This window comes from Phyllobates terribilis, unplaced genomic scaffold, assembly GCF_046119375.1.
Source record: "Phyllobates terribilis strain yellow unplaced genomic scaffold, ASM4611937v1 Scaffold_11__3_contigs__length_659146591, whole genome shotgun sequence".
NCBI classification, from domain to species: Eukaryota; Metazoa; Chordata; class Amphibia; order Anura; family Dendrobatidae; genus Phyllobates; species Phyllobates terribilis.
The window spans coordinates 609,971,283-609,990,046 of record NW_027362771.1 but is presented as its reverse complement, the minus strand read 5'-3'; the positions used below and the strand labels follow the sequence as shown (position 1 = coordinate 609,990,046).

The 18,764-nt window shown below is 39.0% G+C and overlaps 3 non-coding genes across 3 annotated transcripts; all 3 read left to right on the top strand.

The window, feature by feature from the left end:
• The first annotated feature begins 3,257 nt into the window (after positions 1 to 3,257).
• TRNAL-AAG (transfer RNA leucine (anticodon AAG)) lies at positions 3,258 to 3,332 on the top strand. The gene has a single exon. It is a non-coding gene; the product is annotated as a tRNA-Leu (tRNA).
• A 2,822-nt stretch (positions 3,333 to 6,154) lies between these two features.
• TRNAL-UAG (transfer RNA leucine (anticodon UAG)) lies at positions 6,155 to 6,236 on the top strand. Its single transcript has one exon. It is a non-coding gene; the product is annotated as a tRNA-Leu (tRNA).
• An 8,657-nt stretch (positions 6,237 to 14,893) lies between these two features.
• On the top strand, positions 14,894 to 14,975 carry TRNAL-UAG (transfer RNA leucine (anticodon UAG)). Its single transcript has one exon. It is a non-coding gene; the product is annotated as a tRNA-Leu (tRNA).
• Positions 14,976 to 18,764: the final 3,789 nt, after the last annotated feature.

Genomic DNA, 18,764 nt, shown 5'->3' with positions numbered 1-18,764 from the left:
ATGTCTTCCTTGCTGCTGCTTCTGATTATCTGTTACGTACAGGCTGGGGTGTAGGAATCCTTCATGTTTGAGTGTCCTGTATGTGGGAGATCATAGCAAGTAATCTATACCACCTAATTCAGTGATATCTAAAAATTAGCGGATGAGCCAACAGAGGAAAGATTAGTTAAATATCTGGATAAAAGTCATATGTTTTGTAAAATGGTGCCCCAGAGTCAATGTACAAACAAATCCCTGATAATTACGTTGCTCATACATAATAACATTTGTCTTTTTGTATTATTGGATATAAAATATTTTCTGTCACTTACATCAAAAGCAAACTTTTGATATAAATAACATTAAACATATGTAAGTGGTAGCGTGGCGGAGCAGTTTAAGGTGCTTGATTTAGGCTTCAGTCTCTCTTGAGGCTTGGGTTCAAATCCCACCGCCGCCATCATTTATTTGGATCTAATTTTTACCAAAAATTAGGAAACAGTTGAGGAAGTAAAGGGGATAGAGATTTTAGGAGGCAGCGTTAATTCTATCCTATACTTTTGAACTACAAAAGGAGGAAAACCTGCGAAAATTTAGATTTTAACATTGGACTGTAGAAAGGCAGTTTTTAATGGACTCAGTAAAAAGGAAGGAAAGGTAGGATGTTCTAAAGGAAAGTAATGTCCAGGAAGGAAGGGAGATTTTGCTAAATTAAATTCTCACAGCACAATCAGTAACAATCCCGAAAAGAAGGAAGAAAGGAAAGCATTTATGGAGACCAGGATGGCTGAATACTGAACTTAAAAGCTTGCTAAAAAGGATCAAAGAAATGAATATCAAATGGAAAGAAGAATATAATGCTGTTTGCAGGGAAAGCTGGGCTAGCGTTAGAAGAGCTAAAGCCAGTAATGAATTGAGGCTTGCAAGAGAGACCAAAAGCAATAAGAAAGGATTTTGGAAGTAAGTCAACAGTTAAAGAAAAGCCAAAGATGCTATAGGATTTTTAAAAGATGAAAAGGGTAATGTGGTCAATAATGATGTTGAGAAGACTGAACTTTTAAATTCCTATTTGGCTTCTCTGTTCTCTAAGAAAGCAAATGTAACATCAAGTGATCTTCAATGTGCTGTAGAAGAAAAGGAACATGTGAAAAAGTCAAACGTATGAATACTGCATATGAGTGTTCATGTTAGCTTTAGGCATCAGAATTAATTACATAATTTACCATCTATGTTACATCCATGTCAGTTCAATCAATGATCAACCATTCTCAAAATTCGCCAAAATCAATCTTGGTCAAATGAGGTCTAACTGCTAGCTCATATCCCTGCTGCCTTTCTAGGATTATCAATACAGGATGAGCACAGTGATTAGCAAACATAAACAGAGCCATGCTGCTTCTGCTGCTTTCCAGTAAGTCACCCTAGTGATGAACTCCTAGCTACACTGCTCTGCACTGCTGTATAATGTCTTACTTGCTGCTGCTTCGGATTATCTGTTACGTACAGGCAGGGGTGTAGGAATCCTTCATGTTTGAGTGTGCTGTATGTGGGAGATCATAGCAAGTAATCTATACCACCTAATTCAGTGATATATAAAAATTAGCGGATGAGCCAACAGAGGAAAGATTAGTTAAATATCTGGATACAGGTCATATGTTTTGCAAAATGGTGCCCCAGAGTCAATGTAAAAACAAATCCCTGATAACTACGTTGCTCATGCATAATAACATTTGTATTTTTGTCTAATTAGATATACAATGTTTTCTGCCACTTAGATCATTAGCAAATTTCTGATTTAATTAAGTTTGAACATCAATATCAGGTAGCGTGGCTGAGCGGTCTAAGACGCTGGAGTAAGACTCCAGTCTCTCTGGAGGCGTGGGTTCAAATACCATCGCAGCCATTATTTATTTGGATCTAATTTTTACCAAAAATTAGAAAATAGTTGAGGAAGTAAAGGGGATTGAGAATTTAGGAGGCAGCGTTAATTCTATCCTATACTTTTGAACTACAAAAGGTGGAAAACCTGTGAAAACTAAGATTTTAAGATTGGACTGTAGAAAGGCAGTTTTTAATGGACTCAGTAAAAAGGAAGGAAAGGTAGAATGTTATAAAGGAAATAAATGTCCAGGAAGGATGGGAGATTTTGCTAAATTAAATTCTCACTGCACAATCAGTAACAATCCCGAAAAGAAGGAAGAATGGAAAGCATTTATGGAGACCAGGATGACTAAATACTGAAATGAAAAGCTTGCTAAAAAGGAACAAAGAAATGAATATCAAATGAAAAGAAGGGTTCATATCTAAAGAATATAATGCTGTCTGCAGGGAAAGCTGGGCTAGCATTAGAAGAGCTAAAACCAGTAATGAAGTGAGGCTTGCAAGAGAGACCAAAGGCAATAAGAAAGGTTTTTGGAAGTAAGTCAAAAGTTAAAGAAAAGCCAAAGATGCTATAGGATTTTTAAAGGATGAAAAGGGTAAAGTGGTCAATAATGATGTTGAGAAAACTGAACTTTTAAACTCCTATTTTGCTTCTGTGTTCTCTAAGAAAGCAAATGTAACATCAAGTGATCTTCACTGTGCTGTAGAAGAAAAGGAACATGTGAGCAAGTCATACATAAGAATACGGCATATGAATAGTCATGTTGGCTTTAGGCATCAGAATTAATTACATAATTTACCATCTATGTTACATCGATGTCAGTACAATCAGTGATCAACGATTCTCAAAATTTGCCAAAATCAATCTTGGTCAAATGAAGTCTAACTGCTAGCTCATATCCCTGCTGCCTTTTTAGGATTATCAATACAGGATGAGCAGAGTGATTAGCAAACATAAACAGAGCCATGCTGCTTCTGCTGCTTTCCAGTAAGTCACCCTAGTGATGAACTCATAGCAACACTGCTCTGCACTGCTGTATAATGTCTTCCTTGCTGCTGCTTCTGATTATCTGTTACATACAGGCAGCGGTGTAGGAATCCTTCATGTTTGAGTGTCCTGTATGTGGGAGATCATAGCAAGTAATCTATACCACCTAATTCAGTGATATCTAAAAATTAGTGGTTGAGCCAACAGAGGAAAGATTAGTTAAATATCTGGATACAAGTCATATGTTTTGCAAAATGGTGCCCCAGAGTCAATGTACAAACAAATCCCTGATAATTGCGTTGCTCATGCATAATAACATTTGTATTTTTGTCTAATTAGTTATACAATGTTTTACGCAACTTATATCATTAGCAATTTCTGATTTAAATAAGTTTGAACATCCGTATGAGGTAGCGTGGCCGAGCGGTCTAAGGCGCTGGATTAAGGCTCTCTGGAGGCGTGGGTTCAAATCCCACTGCTGCCATTATTTATTTGGATCTAATTTTTACCAAAAAAAAGGAAACAGTTGAGGAAGTATAGGGGTTTGAGAATTTAGGAGGCAGCAGTAATTTTATCCTATACTTTTGAACTACAAAAGGTGGAAAACCTGCGAAAACTGAGATTTTAAGATTGGACTGTAGAAAGGCAGTTTTTAATGGACTCAGTAAAAAGGAAGGAAAAATAGGATGTTCTAAAGGAAAGAAATGTCCAGGAAGGATGGGAGATTTTGCTAAATTAAATTCTCACTGCACAATCAGTAGCAATCCCAAAAAGAAGGAAGAATGGAAAGCATTTATGGAGACCAGGATGTCTGAATACTGAACTTAAAAGCTTGCTAAAAAGGAACAAAGAAAATGAATATCAAATGAAAAGAAGGGTTCATATCTAAAGAAGAATATAATGCTGTCTGCAGGGAAAGGTGGGCTAGCGTTAGAAGAGCTAAAGCCAGTAATGAAGTGAGGCTTGCAAGAGAGACCAAAAGCAATAAGAAAGGATTTTGGAAGTAAGTCAAAAGTTAAAGAAAAGCCAAAGATGCTATAGGATTTTTAAAGGATGAAAAGGGTAAAGTGGTCAATAATGATGTTGAGAAGACTGAACTATTAAATTCCTGTTTTGCTTCTGTGTTCTCTAAGAAAGCAAATGTAACATCAAGTGATCTTCACTGTGCTGTAGAAGAAAAGGAACATGTGAGCAAGTCATACGTATGAATACGGCATATGAATAGTCATGTTGGCTTTAGGCATCAGAATTAACTACATAATTTACGATCTATGTTACATCCATGTCAGTTCAATCAATGATCAACCATTCTCAAAATTTGCCATAATCAATCTTGGTCAAAAGAAGTCTAACTGCTAGCTCATATCCCTGCTGCCTTTTTAGGATTATCAATACAGGATGAGTAGAGTGATTAGCAAACATAAACAGTGCCATGCTGCTTCTGCTGCTATCCAGTAAGTCACCCTATTGATGAACTCATAGCTACACTGCTCTGCACTGCTGTATAATGTCTTCCTTGCTGCTGCTTCTTATTAACTGTTACGTACAGGCAGGGGTGTAGGAATCCTTCATATTTGAGGGTCCTCTATATGGGAGATCATAGCAAGTAATCTATACCACTTAATTCAGTGATATCTAAAAATTAGCGGATGAGCCAACAGAGGAAAGATTAGTTAAATATCTGGATACAAGTCATATGTTTTGTAAAATGGTGCCCCAGAGTCAATGTACAAACAATTCCCTAATAATTACGTTGCTGTTGCATAATAACATTTGTATTTTTGTATTATTGGATATAAAATATTTTCTGCCACTTACATCAAAAGCAAACTTTTGATATAAATAACATTAAACATATGAAGAGGTAGCGTGGCCGAGCAGTCTAAGGTGCTGGATTTAGGCTTCAGTCTCTCTGGAGGCATGGGTTCAAATCCCACCGCCGCCATCATTTATTTAGATCTAATTTTTACTAAAAATTAGGAAACAGTTGAGGAAGTAAAGGGGATAGAGATTTTAAGAGGCAGCGGTAATTCTATCCTATACTTTTGAACTACAAAAGGAGGAAATCCTGCGAAAACTGAGATTTTAACATTGGACTGTAGAAAGGCAGTTTTTAATGGACTCAGTAAAAAGGAAGGAAAGGTAGGATGTTCTAAAGGAAAGTAATGTCCAGGAAGGATGGGAGATTTTGCTAAATTAAATTCTCACAGCACAATCAGTAACAATCCGGAAAAGAAGGAAGAATTGAAAGCATATATGGAGACCAGGATGGCTGAATACTGAACTGAAAAGCTTGCTAAAAAGGAACAAAGAAATGAATATCAAATGGAAAGAAGAATATAATGCTGTCTGCAGGGAAAGCTGGGCTAGCGTTAGAAGAGCTAAAGCCAGTAATGAATTGAGGCTTGCAAGAGAGACCAAAAGCAATAAGAAAGGATTTTGGAAGTAAGTCAAAAGTTAAAGAAAAGCCAAAGATGCTATAGGATTTTTAAAAGATGAAAAGGGTAAAGTGGTCAATAATGATGTTGAGAAGACTGAACTTTTAAATTCCTATTTGGCTTCTGTGTTCTCTAAGAAAGTAAATGTAACATCAAGTGATCTTCACTGTGCTGTAGAAGAAAAGGAACATGTGAGCAAGTCATACGTATGAATACGGCATGTGAATAGTCATGTTGGCTTTAGGCATCAGAATTAATTACATAATTTACCATCTATGTTACATCTATGTCAGTTCAATCAATGATCAACCATTCTCAAAATGTGCCAAAATCAATCTTGGTCAAAAGAAGTCTAACTGCTAGCTCATATCCCTGCTGCCTTTTTAGGATTATCAATACAGGATGAGTAGAGTGATTAGCAAACATAAACAGAGCCATGCTGCTTCTGCTGCTTTCCAGTATGTCACCCTAGTGATGGATTCATAGCTACACTGCTCTGCACTGCTGTATAATGTCTTCCTTGCTGCTGCTTCTGATTATCTGTTACGTACAGGCAGGGGTGTAGGAATCTTTCATGTTTGAGGTTCCTGTATATGGGAGATTATAGCAAGTAATCTATACCACCTAATTCAGTGATATCTAAAAATTAGCGGATGAGCCAACAAAGGAAAGATTAGTTGAATATCTGGGTACAAGTTATATGTTTTGTAAAATGGTGCCCCAAAGTCAATGTACAAACAATTCCCTTATAATTACGTTGCTGTTGCATAATAACATTTGTCTTTTTGTCATATTGGATATAAAATATTTTCTGCCACTTACATCAAAAGCAAACTACTGATATAAATAACTTTAAACATATGTAAGAGGTAGCGTGGCCGAGCGGTCTAAGGCGCTGGATTTAGGCTCCAGTCTCTCTGGAGTCGTGGGTTCAAATCCCACCGCTGCCATTATTTATTTGGATCAAATTTTTACCAAAAATTAGGAAACGGTTGAGGAAGTAAAGGGGGTTGAGAACGTAGGAGGCAGCGATCATAGTATTCTATAATTTTGAACTACAAAAGGAAGAAAACCTGCGAAAACTGAGATTTTAAGATTGGACTGTAGAAAGACAGTTTTTAATGGACTCAGTAAAAAGGAAGGAAATGTAGGATGTTCTAAAGGAAAGAAATGTCCAGGAAAGATGGGAGATTTTGCTAAATTAAATTCTCACTGCACAATCAGTAACAATCCCGAAAAGAAGGAAGAATGGAAAGCATTTATTGAGACCAGGATGGCTGAATACTGAACTTAAAAGCTTGCTGAAAAGGAACAAAGAAATGAGTATCAAATGGAAAGAAGGGTTCATATCTAAAGAAGAATATAATGCTGTCTGCAGGGAAAGCTGGGCTAGAGTTAGAAGAGCTAAAGCCAGTAATGAATTGAGGCTTGCAAGAGAGACCAAAAGCAATAAGAAAGGATTTTGGAAGTAAGTCAAAAGTTAAAGAAAAGCCAAAGATGCTATAGGATTTTTAAAGGATGAAAAGGGTAAAGTGGTCAATAATGATGTTGAGAAGACTGAACTTTTAAATTCCTGTTTTGCTTCTGTGTTCTCTAAGAAAGCAAATGTAACATCAAGTGATGTTCACTGTGCTGTAGAAGAAAAGGAACATGTGAGCAAGTCATACATAAGAATACGGCATATGAATAGTCATGTTGGCTTTAGGCATCAGAATTAATTACATAATTTACCATCTATGTTACATCGATGTCAGTTCAATCAATGATCAACGATTCTCAAAATTTGCCAAAATCAATCTTGGTCAAATGAAGTCTAACTGCTAGCTCATATCCCTGCTGCCTTCTTAGGATTATCAATACAGGATGAGCAGAGTGATTAGCAAACATAAACAGAGCCATGATGCTTCTGCTGCTTTCCAGTGAGTCACCCTAGTGACGAACTCATTGCTAGACTGCTCTGCACTGCTGTATAATGTCTTCCTTGCTGCTGCTTCTGATTATCTGTTATGTACAGGCAGGGGTGTAGGAATCCTTCATTTTTCAGTGTCCTGTATGTGGGAGATCATAGCAAGTAATCTATACCACCTAATTCAGTGATATCTAAAAATTAGCGGTTGAGCCAACAGAGGAAAGATTAGTTAAATATCTGGATACAAGTCATATGTTTTGTAAAATGGTGCCCCAGAGTCAATGTACAAACAAATCCCTGATAACTTCGTTGCTCATGCATAATAACATTTGTATTTTTGTCTAATTAGTTATACATTGTTTTCTGCAACTTATATCATTAGCAAATTTCTGATATAAATAAGTTTGAACATCTGTATGAGGTAGCGTGGCTGAGCGGTCTAAGGCGCTGGATTAAGGCTCCAGTCTCTCTGGAGGCGTTTCAAATCCCACCGCTGCCATTATTTATTTGGATCTAATTTTTACCAAAAATTAGGAAACAGTTGAGGAAGTAAAGGGGATTGAGAATTTAGGAGACAGCGGTAATTCTATCCTATACTTTTGAACTACAAAAGGTGGAAAACCTGCGAAAACTGAGATTTTAAGATTGGACTGTAGAAAGGCAGTTTTTAATGGACTCAGTAAAAAGGAAGGAAAAGTAGGATGTTCTAAAGGAAAGAAATGTCCAGGAAGGATGGGAGATTTTGCTAATTTAAATTCTCACTGCACAATCAGTAACAATCCCAAAAAGAAGGAAGAATGGAAAGCATTTATGGAGACCAGGAAGGCTGAATACTGAACTTAAAAGCTTGCTAAAAAGGAACAAAGAAATGATTATCAAATGAAAAGAAGGGTTCATATCTAAAGAAGAATATAATGCTGTCTGCAGGGAAAGGTGGGCTAGCGTTAGAAAAGCTAAAGCCAGTAATGAAGTGAGGCTTGCAAGAGAGACCAAAAGCAATAAGAAAGGATTTTGGAAGTAAGTCAAAAGTTAAAGAAAAGCCAAAGATGCTATAGGATTTTTAAAGGATGAAAAGGGTAAAGTGGTCAATAATGATGTTGAGAAGACTGAACTATTAAATTCCTGTTTTGCTTCTGTGTTCTCTAAGAAAGCAAATGTAACATCAAGTGATCTTCACTGTGCTGTAGAAGAAAAGGAACATGTGAGCAAGTCATACGTATGAATACGGCATATGAATAGTCATGTTGGCTTTAGGCATCAGAATTAACTACATAATTTACCATCTATGTTATATCCATGTCAGTTCAATCAATGATCAACCATTCTCAAAATTTGCCAAAATCAATCTTGGTCAAAAGAAGTCTAACTGCTAGCTCATATCCCTGCTGCCTTTTTAGGATTATCAATACAGGATGAGTAGAGTGATTAGCAAACATAAACAGAGCCATGCTGCTTCTGCTGCTTTCCAGTAAGTCAACCTATTGATGAACTCATAGCTACACTGCTCTGCACTGCTGTATAATGTCTTCCTTGCTGCTGCTTCTGATTATCTGTTACGTACAGGCAGGGGTGTAGGAATCTTTCATGTTTGAGTGTCCTGTATATGGGAGATCATAGCAAGTAATCTATACCACCTAATTCAGTGATATCTAAAAATTAGCGGATGAGCCAACAGAGGAAAGATTAGGTAAATATCTGGATACAAGTCATATGTTTTGTAAAATGGTGCCCCAGAGTCAATGTACAAACAAATCCCTTATAATTACGTTGCTGTGGCATAATAACATTTGTCTTTTTGTCATATTGGATATAAAATATTTTCTGCCACTTACTTCAAAAGCAAACTACTGATATAAATAACTTTAAACATATGTAAGAGGTAGCGTGGCCGAGCAGTCTAATGCGCTGGATTTAGGCTCCAGTCTCTCTGGAGTCGTGGGTTCAAATCCCACCGCTGCTATTATTTATTTGGATCAAATTTTTACCAAAAATTAGGAAACGGTTGAGGAAGTAAAGGGGGTTGAGAACTTAGGAGGCAGCGATCATAGTATTCTATAATTTTGAACTACAAAAGGAGGAAAACCTGCGAAAACTGAGATTTTAAGATTGGACTGTAGAAAGACAGTTTTTAATGGACTCAGTAAAAAGGAAGGAAATGTAGGATGTTCTAAAGGAAAGAAATGTCCAGGAAAGATGGGAGATTTTGCTAAATTAAATTCTCACTGCACAATCAGTAACAATCCCGAAAAGAAGGAAGAATGGAAAGCATTTATTGAGACCAGGATGGCTGAATACTGAACTTAAAAGCTTGCTGAAAAGGAACAAAGAAATGAGTATCAAATGGAAAGAAGGGTTCATATCTAAAGAAGAATATAATGCTGTCTGCAGGGAAAGCTGGGCTAGAGTTAGAATAGCTAAAGCCAGTAATGAATTGAGGCTTGCAAGAGAGACCAAAAGCAATAAGAAAGGATTTTGGAAGTAAGTCAAAAGTTAAAGAAAAGCCAAAGATGCTATAGGATTTTTAAAGGATGAAAAGGGTAAAGTGGTCAATAATGATGTTGAGAAGACTGAACTTTTAAATTCCTGTTTTGCTTCTGTGTTCTCTAAGAAAGCAAATGTAACATCAAGTGATCTTCACTGTGCTGTAGAAGAAAAGGAACATGTGAGCAAGTCATACATAAGAATTCGGCATATGAATAGTCATGTTGGCTTTAGGCATCAGAATTAATTACATAATTTACCATCTATGTTACATCGATGTCAGTTCAATCAATGATCAACGATTCTCAAAATTTGCCAAAATCAATCTTGGTCAAATGAAGTCTAACTGCTAGCTCATATCCCTGCTGCCTTTTTAGGATTATCAATACAGGATGAGCAGAGTGATTAGCAAACATAAACAGAGCCATGCTGCTTCTGCTGCTTTCCAGTGAGTCACCCTAGTGACGAACTCATTGCTAGACTGCTCTGCACTGCTGTATAATGTCTTCCTTGCTGCTGCTTCTGATTATCTGTTATGTACAGGCAGGGGTGTAGGAATCCTTCATTTTTCAGTGTCCTGTATGTGGGAGATCATAGCAAGTAATCTATACCACCTAATTCAGTGATATCTAAAAATTAGCGGTTGAGCCAACAGAGGAAAGATTAGTTAAATATCTGGATACAAGTCATATGTTTTGTAAAATGGTGCCCCCGAGTCAATGTACAAACAAATCCCTGATAACTTCGTTGCTCATGCATAATAACATTTGTATTTTTGTCTAATTAGTTATACATTGTTTTCTGCAACTTATATCATTAGCAAATTTCTGATTTAAATAAGTTTGAACATCTGTATGAGGTAGCGTGGCTGAGCGGTCTAAGGCGCTGGATTAAGGCTCCAGTCTCTCAGGAGGCGTTTCAAATCCCACCGCTGCCATTATTTATTTGGATCTAATTTTTACCAAAAATTAGGAAACAGTTGAGGAAGTAAAGGGGATTGAGAATTTAGGAGACATCGGTAATTCTATCCTATACTTTTGAACTACAAAAGGTGGAAAACCTGCGAAAACTGAGATTTTAAGATTGGACTGTAGAAAGGCAGTTTTTAATGGACTCAGTAAAAAGGAAGGAAAAGTAGGATGTTCTAAAGGAAAGAAATGTCCAGGAAGGATGGGAGATTTTGCTAAATTAAATTCTCACTGCACAATCAGTAACAATCCCAAAAAGAAGGAAGAATGGAAAGCATTTATGGAGACCAGGAAGGCTGAATACTGAACTTAAAAGCTTGCTAAAAAGGAACAAAGAAATGATTATCAAATGAAAAGAAGGGTTCATATCTAAAGAAGAATATAATGCTGTCTGCAGGGAAAGGTGGGCTAGCGTTAGAAGAGCTAAAGCCAGTAATGAAGTGAGGCTTGCAAGAGAGACCAAAAGCAATAAGAAAGGATTTTGGAAGTAAGTCAAAAGTTAAAGAAAAGCCAAAGATGCTATAGGATTTTTAAAGGATGAAAAGGGTAAAGTGGTCAATAATGATGTTGAGAAGACTGAACTATTAAATTCCTGTTTTGCTTCTGTGTTCTCTAAGAAAGCAAATGTAACATCAAGTGATCTTCACTGTGCTGTAGAAGAAAAGGAACATGTGAGCAAGTCATACGTATGAATACGGCATATGAATAGTCATGTTGGCTTTAGGCATCAGAATTAACTACATAATTTACCATCTATGTTACATCCATGTCAGTTCAATCAATGATCAACCATTCTCAAAATTTGCCAAAATCAATCTTGGTCAAAAGAAGTCTAACTGCTAGCTCATATCCCTGCTGCCTTTTTAGGATTATCAATACAGGATGAGTAGAGTGATTAGCAAACATAAACAGAGCCATGCTGCTTCTGCTGCTTTCCAGTAAGTCAACCTATTGATGAACTCATAGCTACACTGCTCTGCACTGCTGTATAATGTCTTCCTTGCTGCTGCTTCTGATTATCTGTTACGTACAGGCAGGGGTGTAGGAATCTTTCATGTTTGAGTGTCCTGTATATGGGAGATCATAGCAAGTAATCTATACCACCTAATTCAGTGATATCTAAAAATTAGCGGATGAGCCAACAGAGGAAAGATTAGGTAAATATCTGGATACAAGTCATATGTTTTGTAAAATGGTGCCCCAGAGTCAATGTACAAACAAATCCCTGATAATTACGTTGCTCATACATAATAACATTTGTCTTTTTGTATTATTGGATATAAAATATTTTCTGCCACTTACTTCAAAAGCAAACTTTTGATATAAATAACATTAAACATATGTAAGAGGAAGCGTGGCCGAGCAGTCTAAGGTGCTGGATATAGGCTTCAGTCTCTCTGGAGGCTTGAGTTGAAATCCCACCACTGCCATCATTTATTTGGATCTAATTTTTACCAAAAATTAGGAAACAGTTGAGGAAGTAAAGGGGATAGAGATTTTAGGAGGCAGCGGTAATTCTATCCTATACTTTTGAACTACAAAAGGAGGAAAACCTGCGAAAACTGAGATTTTAAGATTGGACTGTAGAAAGGCAGTTTTTAATGGACTCAGTAAAAAGGAAGGAAAGGTAGGATGTTCTAAAGGAAAGTAATGTCCAGGAAGGATGGGAGATTTTGCTAAATTAAATTCTCACAGCACAATCAGTAACAATCCCGAAAAGAAGGAAGAATGGAAAGCATTTATGGAGACCAGGATGGCTGAATACTGAACTGAAAAGCTTGCTAAAAAGGAACAAAGAAATGAATATCAAATGGAAAGAAGAATATAATGCTGTCTGCAGGGAAAGCTGGGCTAGCGTTAGAAGAGCTAAAGCCAGTAATGAATTGAGGCTTGCAAGAGAGACCAAAAGCAATAAGAAAGGATTTTGGAAGTAAGTCAAAAGTTAAAGAAAAGCCAAAGATGCTATAGGATTTTTAAAAGATGAAAAGGGTAAAGTGGTCAATAATGATGTTGAGAAGACTGAACTTTTAAATTCCTATTTGGCTTCTGTGTTCTCTAAGAAAGTAAATGTAACATCAAGTGATCTTCACTGTGCTGTAGAAGAAAAGGAACATGTGAGCAAGTCATACGTATGTATACGGCATGTGAATAGTCATGTTGGCTTTAGGCATCAGAATTAATTACATAATTTACCATCTATGTTACATCTATGTCAGTTCAATCAATGATCAACCATTCTCAAAATGTGCCAAAATCAATCTTGATCAAAAGAAGTCTAACTGCTAGCTCATATCCCTGCTGCCTTTTTAGGATTATCAATACAGGATGAGTAGAGTGATTAGCAAACATAAACAGAGCCATGCTGCTTCTGCTGCTTTCCAGTATGTCACCCTAGTGATGGATTCATAGCTACACTGCTCTGCACTGCTGTACAATGTCTTCCTTGCTGCTGCTTCTGATTATCTGTTACGTACAGGCAGGGGTGTAGGAATCTTTCATGTTTGAGTGTCCTGTATAGGGGAGATTATAGCAAGTAATCTATACCACCTAATTCAGTGATATCTAAAAATTAGCAATTAAGCCAACAGAGGAAAGATTAGTTAAATATCTGGATACAAGTCATATGTTTTGCAAAATGGTGCCCCAGAGTCAATGTACAAACAAATCCCTGATAATTGCGTTATTCATGCATAATAACATTTGTATTTTTGTCTAATTAGATATACAATGTTTTCTGCCACTTATATCATTAGCAAATATCTAATTTAAATAAGTTTGAACATCCGTATGAGGTAGCGTGGCAGAGCGGTCTAAGGCGCTGGATTAAGGCTACAGTCTCTCTGGAGGCGTGGGTTCAAATACCACTGCTGCCATTATTTATTTGGATCTAATTTTTACCAAAAATTAGGAAACAGTTGAGGAAGTAAAGGGGATTGAGAATTTAGGAGACAGCGGTAATTCTATCCTATACTTTTGAACTACAAAAGGTGGAAAACCTGCGAAAACTGAGATTTTAAGATTGGACTGTAGAAAGACAGTTTTTAATGGACTCGGTAAAAAGTAAGGAAAGGTAGGATGTTCTAAAGGAAAGAAATGTCCAGGAAAGATGGGAGATATTGCTAAATTAAATTCTCACTGCACAATCAGTAACAATCCCGAAAAGAAGGAAGAATGGAAAGCATTTATTGAGACCAGGATGGCTGAATACTGAACTTAAAAGCTTGCTGAAAAGGAACAAAGAAATGAGTATCAAATGGAAAGAAGGGTTCATATCTAAAGAAGAATATAATGCTGTCTGCAGGGAAAGCTGGGCTAGAGTTAGAAGAGTTAAAGCCAGTAATGAATTGAGGCTTGCAAGAGAGACCAAAAGCAATAAGAAAGGATTTTGGAAGTAACTCAAAAGTTAACGAAAAGCCAAAGATGCTATAGGATTTTTAAAAGATGAAAAGGGTAATGTGGTCAATAATGATGTTGAGAAGACTGAACTTTTAAATTCCTATTTAGCTTCTGTGTTCTCTAAGAAAGTAAATGTAACATCAAGTGATCTTCACTGTGCTGTAGAAGAAAATGAACATGTGAGCAAGTCATACGTATGAATACGGCATATGAATAGTCATGTTGGCTTTAGGCATCAGAATTAACTACATAATTTACCATCTATGTTACATCCATGTCAGTTCAATCAATGATCAACCATTCTCAAAATTTGCCAATATCAATCTTGGTCAAAAGAAGTCTAACTGCTAGCTCATATCCCTGCTGCCTTTTTAGGATTATCAATACAGGATGAGTAGAGTGATTAGCAAACATAAACAGAGCCATGCTGCTTCTGCTGCTTTCCAGTATGTCACCCTAGTGATGGATTCATAGCTACACTGCTCTGCACTGCTGTATAATGTCTTCCTTGCTGCTTCTGATTATCTGTTACGTACAGGCAGGGGTGTAGGAATCCTTCATGTTTGAGGGTCCTGTATATGGGAGATCATAGCAAGAAATCTATACCACCTAATTCAGAGATATCTAAAAATTAGTGGATGAGCCAACAGAGGAAAGATTAGTTAAATATCTGGATACAAGTCATATGTTTTGTAAAATGGTGCCCCAGAGTCAATGTACAAACAATTCCCTGATAATTACGTTGCTGTTGCATAATAACATTTGTCTTTTTGTCATATTGGATATAAAATATTTTCTGCCACTTACATCAAAAGCAAACTACTGATATAAATAACTTTAAACATATGCAAGAGGTAGCGTAGCCGAGCGGTCTAAGGCGCTGGATTTAGGCTCCAGTCTCTCTGGAGGCGTGGGTTCAAATCCCACCACTACCATTATTTATTTGGATCAAATTTTTACCAAAAATTAGGAAACGGTTGAGGAAGTAAAGGGGGTTGAGAACTTAGGAGGCAGCGATCATAGTATTCTATAATTTTGAACTACAAAAGGAGGAAAACCTGCGAAAACTGAGATTTTAAGATTGGACTGTAGAAAGACAGTTTTTAATGGACTCAGTAAAAAGTAAGGAAAGGTAGGATGTTCTAAAGGAAAGAAATGTCCAGGAAAGATGGGAGATTTTGCTAAATTAAATTCTCACTGCACAGTCAGTAACAATCCCGAAAAGAAGGAAGAATGGAAAGCATTTATTGAGACCAGGATGGCTGAATACTGAACTTAAAAGCTTGCTGAAAAGGAACAAAGAAATGAGTATCAAATGGAAAGAAGGGTTCATATCTAAAGAAGAATATAATGCTATCTGCAGGGAAAGCTGGGCTAGAGTTAGAAGAGCTAAAGCCAGTAATGAATTGAGGCTTGCAAGAGAGACCAAAAGCAATAAGAAAGGATTTTGGAAGTAAGTCAAAAGTTAAAGAAAAGCCAAAGATGCTATAGGATTTTTAAAAGATGAAAAGGGTAATGTTGTCAATAATGATGTTGAGAAGACTGAACTTTTAAATTCCTATTTGGCTTCTGTGTTCTCTAAGAAAGTAAATGTAACATCAAGTGATCTTCACTGTGCTGTAGAAGAAAAGGAAAATGTGAGCAAGTCATACATATGAATACGGCATATGAATAGTCATGTTGGCTTTAGGCATCAGAATTAACTACATAATTTACCATCTATGTTACATCCATGTCAGTTCAATCAATGATCAACCATTCTCAAAATTTGCCAAAATCAATCTTGGTCAAAAGAAGTCTAACTGCTAGCTCATATCACTGCTGGCTTTTTAGGATTATCAATACAGGATGAGCAGAGTGATTAGCAAACATAAACAGTGCCATGCTGCTTCTGCTGCTTTCCAGTAAGTCACCCTATTGATGGACTCATAGCTACACAGCTCTGCACTGCTGTATAATGTCTTGCTTGCTGCTGCTTCTGATTATCTGTTACATACAGGCAGGGGTGTAGGAATCCTTCATATTTGAGGGTCCTGTATATGGGAGATCATAGCAAGTAATCTATACCACCTAATTCAGTGATATCTAAAAATTAGCAGATGAGCCAACAGAGGAAAGATTATTTAAATATCTGGATACAAGTCATATGTTTTGTAAAATGGTGCCCCAGAGTCAATGTACAAACAAATCCCTGATAACTAGTGTTGAGCCACCCCCATAGTGTTCGAGTTCGGTTCGGTTCGTCGAACACCCGTGTGTTCACCGAACTGTGCGTCGAACACCTTCGAACACCGTTAAAACCAATGGCAGGCAAACAAAAACACATAGAAACACATAGAAAACACCTTCAAAGGTGTCCAAAAGCTGACAAACTGCTCAGAAGACACAACTAACACATGGAAAAGTGACAAGTACATATAGTCATGCGAAAAGAAAAGAGGTGGAGGAGTAAAAGGAGGGGGAGACACAGATATAGGCATGTCATGCCCTTCTAAAATCCAAAAAGCGAGAAGCCGACACGGCCAGTCCGCTCCTGCCCGTGCCACCTCCGTGTCGCCGGGTTTGTGCCAGAGCCGCGGTGAACCCTGATGGCCAGCCCCCCTCTCCCAATACTGGTGCCTGTCCGCTGGTGGGTCGAGCGAGCCCCCCTGTGGTGGAGGCAGCTCTAAGCTTTTTAATTTAAATTGTCTCTCTAATTTGAATGAATACACTTTAAATCCATTTACAAGGATCTATTGGAGGCAAGTCTCATGCCAGCAGCCGCGTAATTCCAGCTCCAGTAGCGTCCACTAAAGCTGCTGCAGTTAAAAAGATTTTATAAGGATCGAGCTCGGCTGTCCACCGCAAGGCATCCTACTGCCAGTCCCAGCCCCTATGCCTTGGGGTGCCTCCTGATGCTCTTCACTGAGTATCCCATGGTCCCGAAGCATTTCCTTTGAAAAAATTAAGTGTCTAAACTACAGGTGGTGTAGCTTGCTTAACAGCCGGGATAATCCGCTGACTAGCAGACACTGCTACTAGGCACAAAGTATTTCCTGGGCTAGATGCAGTTAAAAATTTGTAATTAGATACTCTCGTTGGATGCTGAGAAAGCATTCCATAGAGTCTCCTGGCACGCCATATATGATTCTCTTAAAAAGCTTGGGGTAGGGGTCTAGGGGACCCTTTTATAGCCAAAATCACGGCCCTGTATCGCAATACGTCACCTAGGCTGAAGATAAATGGAACTGTAGCACCCTGAGGGCTCGTTTGCTACAGACGTATTGCACCTCACCCAGAGGTGTGATATCTCACTCTCAGGTAAGGATGGAGTGTGGATCAGGACCCCGACACCTGCATGCATTACACCACATTGCCGTGGGGCAGGGCGACCAATATGCCCCTGAGATGGGCACGACAGTCCCTGTCCCTGGCTGGAGTGGGGGGAGGGAACACTCAGGAAGGGGAACCCTGTAGTGCAGGAGCAGGGAGGAAGCAGTTCCTGGGTGCATTGAGAAGGGAGTATAAAAGGTGGGCACCATCTTAGTTCAGTGCAGAGAAGCCTGAGCAGAAGTGAGAGGGAGCAGGGGCTCTGCATGAGCTCTGCTCCAGAGGCGGGCCTAGTAACAGAGGCCCAGGCCTGGAAGAGGGAGAAGGAAGGAAGAGGAGCGGAGAAGGCTCCAGGAACGAGGAATGAAGGGATCCCAGGGGTGCGGACGGGCGAGTCGCCACCGCACGCCCGAATCCACCTGCGTGGAGGGGTCAGGCCAAAGGGGGAGACCGGTCCCCGAACTAGTGGAGGCAGGAAACGACCCTCAGCTAGAAACCGGAGGCTCTGACATTTTATGTGGCGCAGCCCCTCGCTACACCCGCTAGGAAGGCACCACATAGGGTCAGGGAAACTGGCGCCAAGTTTACCAAGAGGAGGCCCGAGGCAGCCGGACAGAAGTGTTGGTAAGAAAGGCCAGACAAAGGACACACAAAGGGGGTCCTGTGAAGTGCTCCAAAGTTATCTGGGAGTTGTCTGAGCCCCTCACCTGGTGAGCACAGGACGACGTGGGCAGCCGTTACCTGCAGACGTGGTCTGGATAATAAGAACTGTGAGTAAAGGCCCTGGACTGCATCACTGACTCCGTGTCGTTACTGCTGCTGCCCTGCACCATCACCCCCATCCTCCGCATACACTGCCCTGAGGCTATACTCCTCCCGTGGGGAGTTATGCTACGCTCTGCTGCACCCACAACATCAGCCTCAGCGGTCTGCCCTGTAGCGGCGGTTCACTCTGACCGCAATCCACGGGTGGCGTAGTCGGACATTTAAACATCAAAACCACATAAATAGTTCCGCCACTGGTTTGACCGCCCTGAGCCACGGAACCGGGTCGCCGCCACGAAGACTACAACCACCAGCATCCACCAAAAAGGGTCCGGCTCCGGGTGTCCCAAGGCCCAGGGGGTGCGTCAGAACATTTTCAGGCAATTTCGTCAGGTTGAATGAGCAGCGGCAAAAAACCTTGTCATAGCAGCAGACAAGTTTTTGAAGCTGCTTGTGCCTCCAACGTCCCCCGAACAACAAGATGCAGGGTCCTTCAGAGGTTTGCAGCTGTGCATACGCCATCCTGTCGACCTCCTCTATCCACTTCACACAAGCAGATACGGCTCCAGTGGGCCAAACATTACATGAAGACTGATTTCAAAACTGTTTTGTTCACGGATGAGTGCCGTGCAGCGCTCGATGGTCCAGAT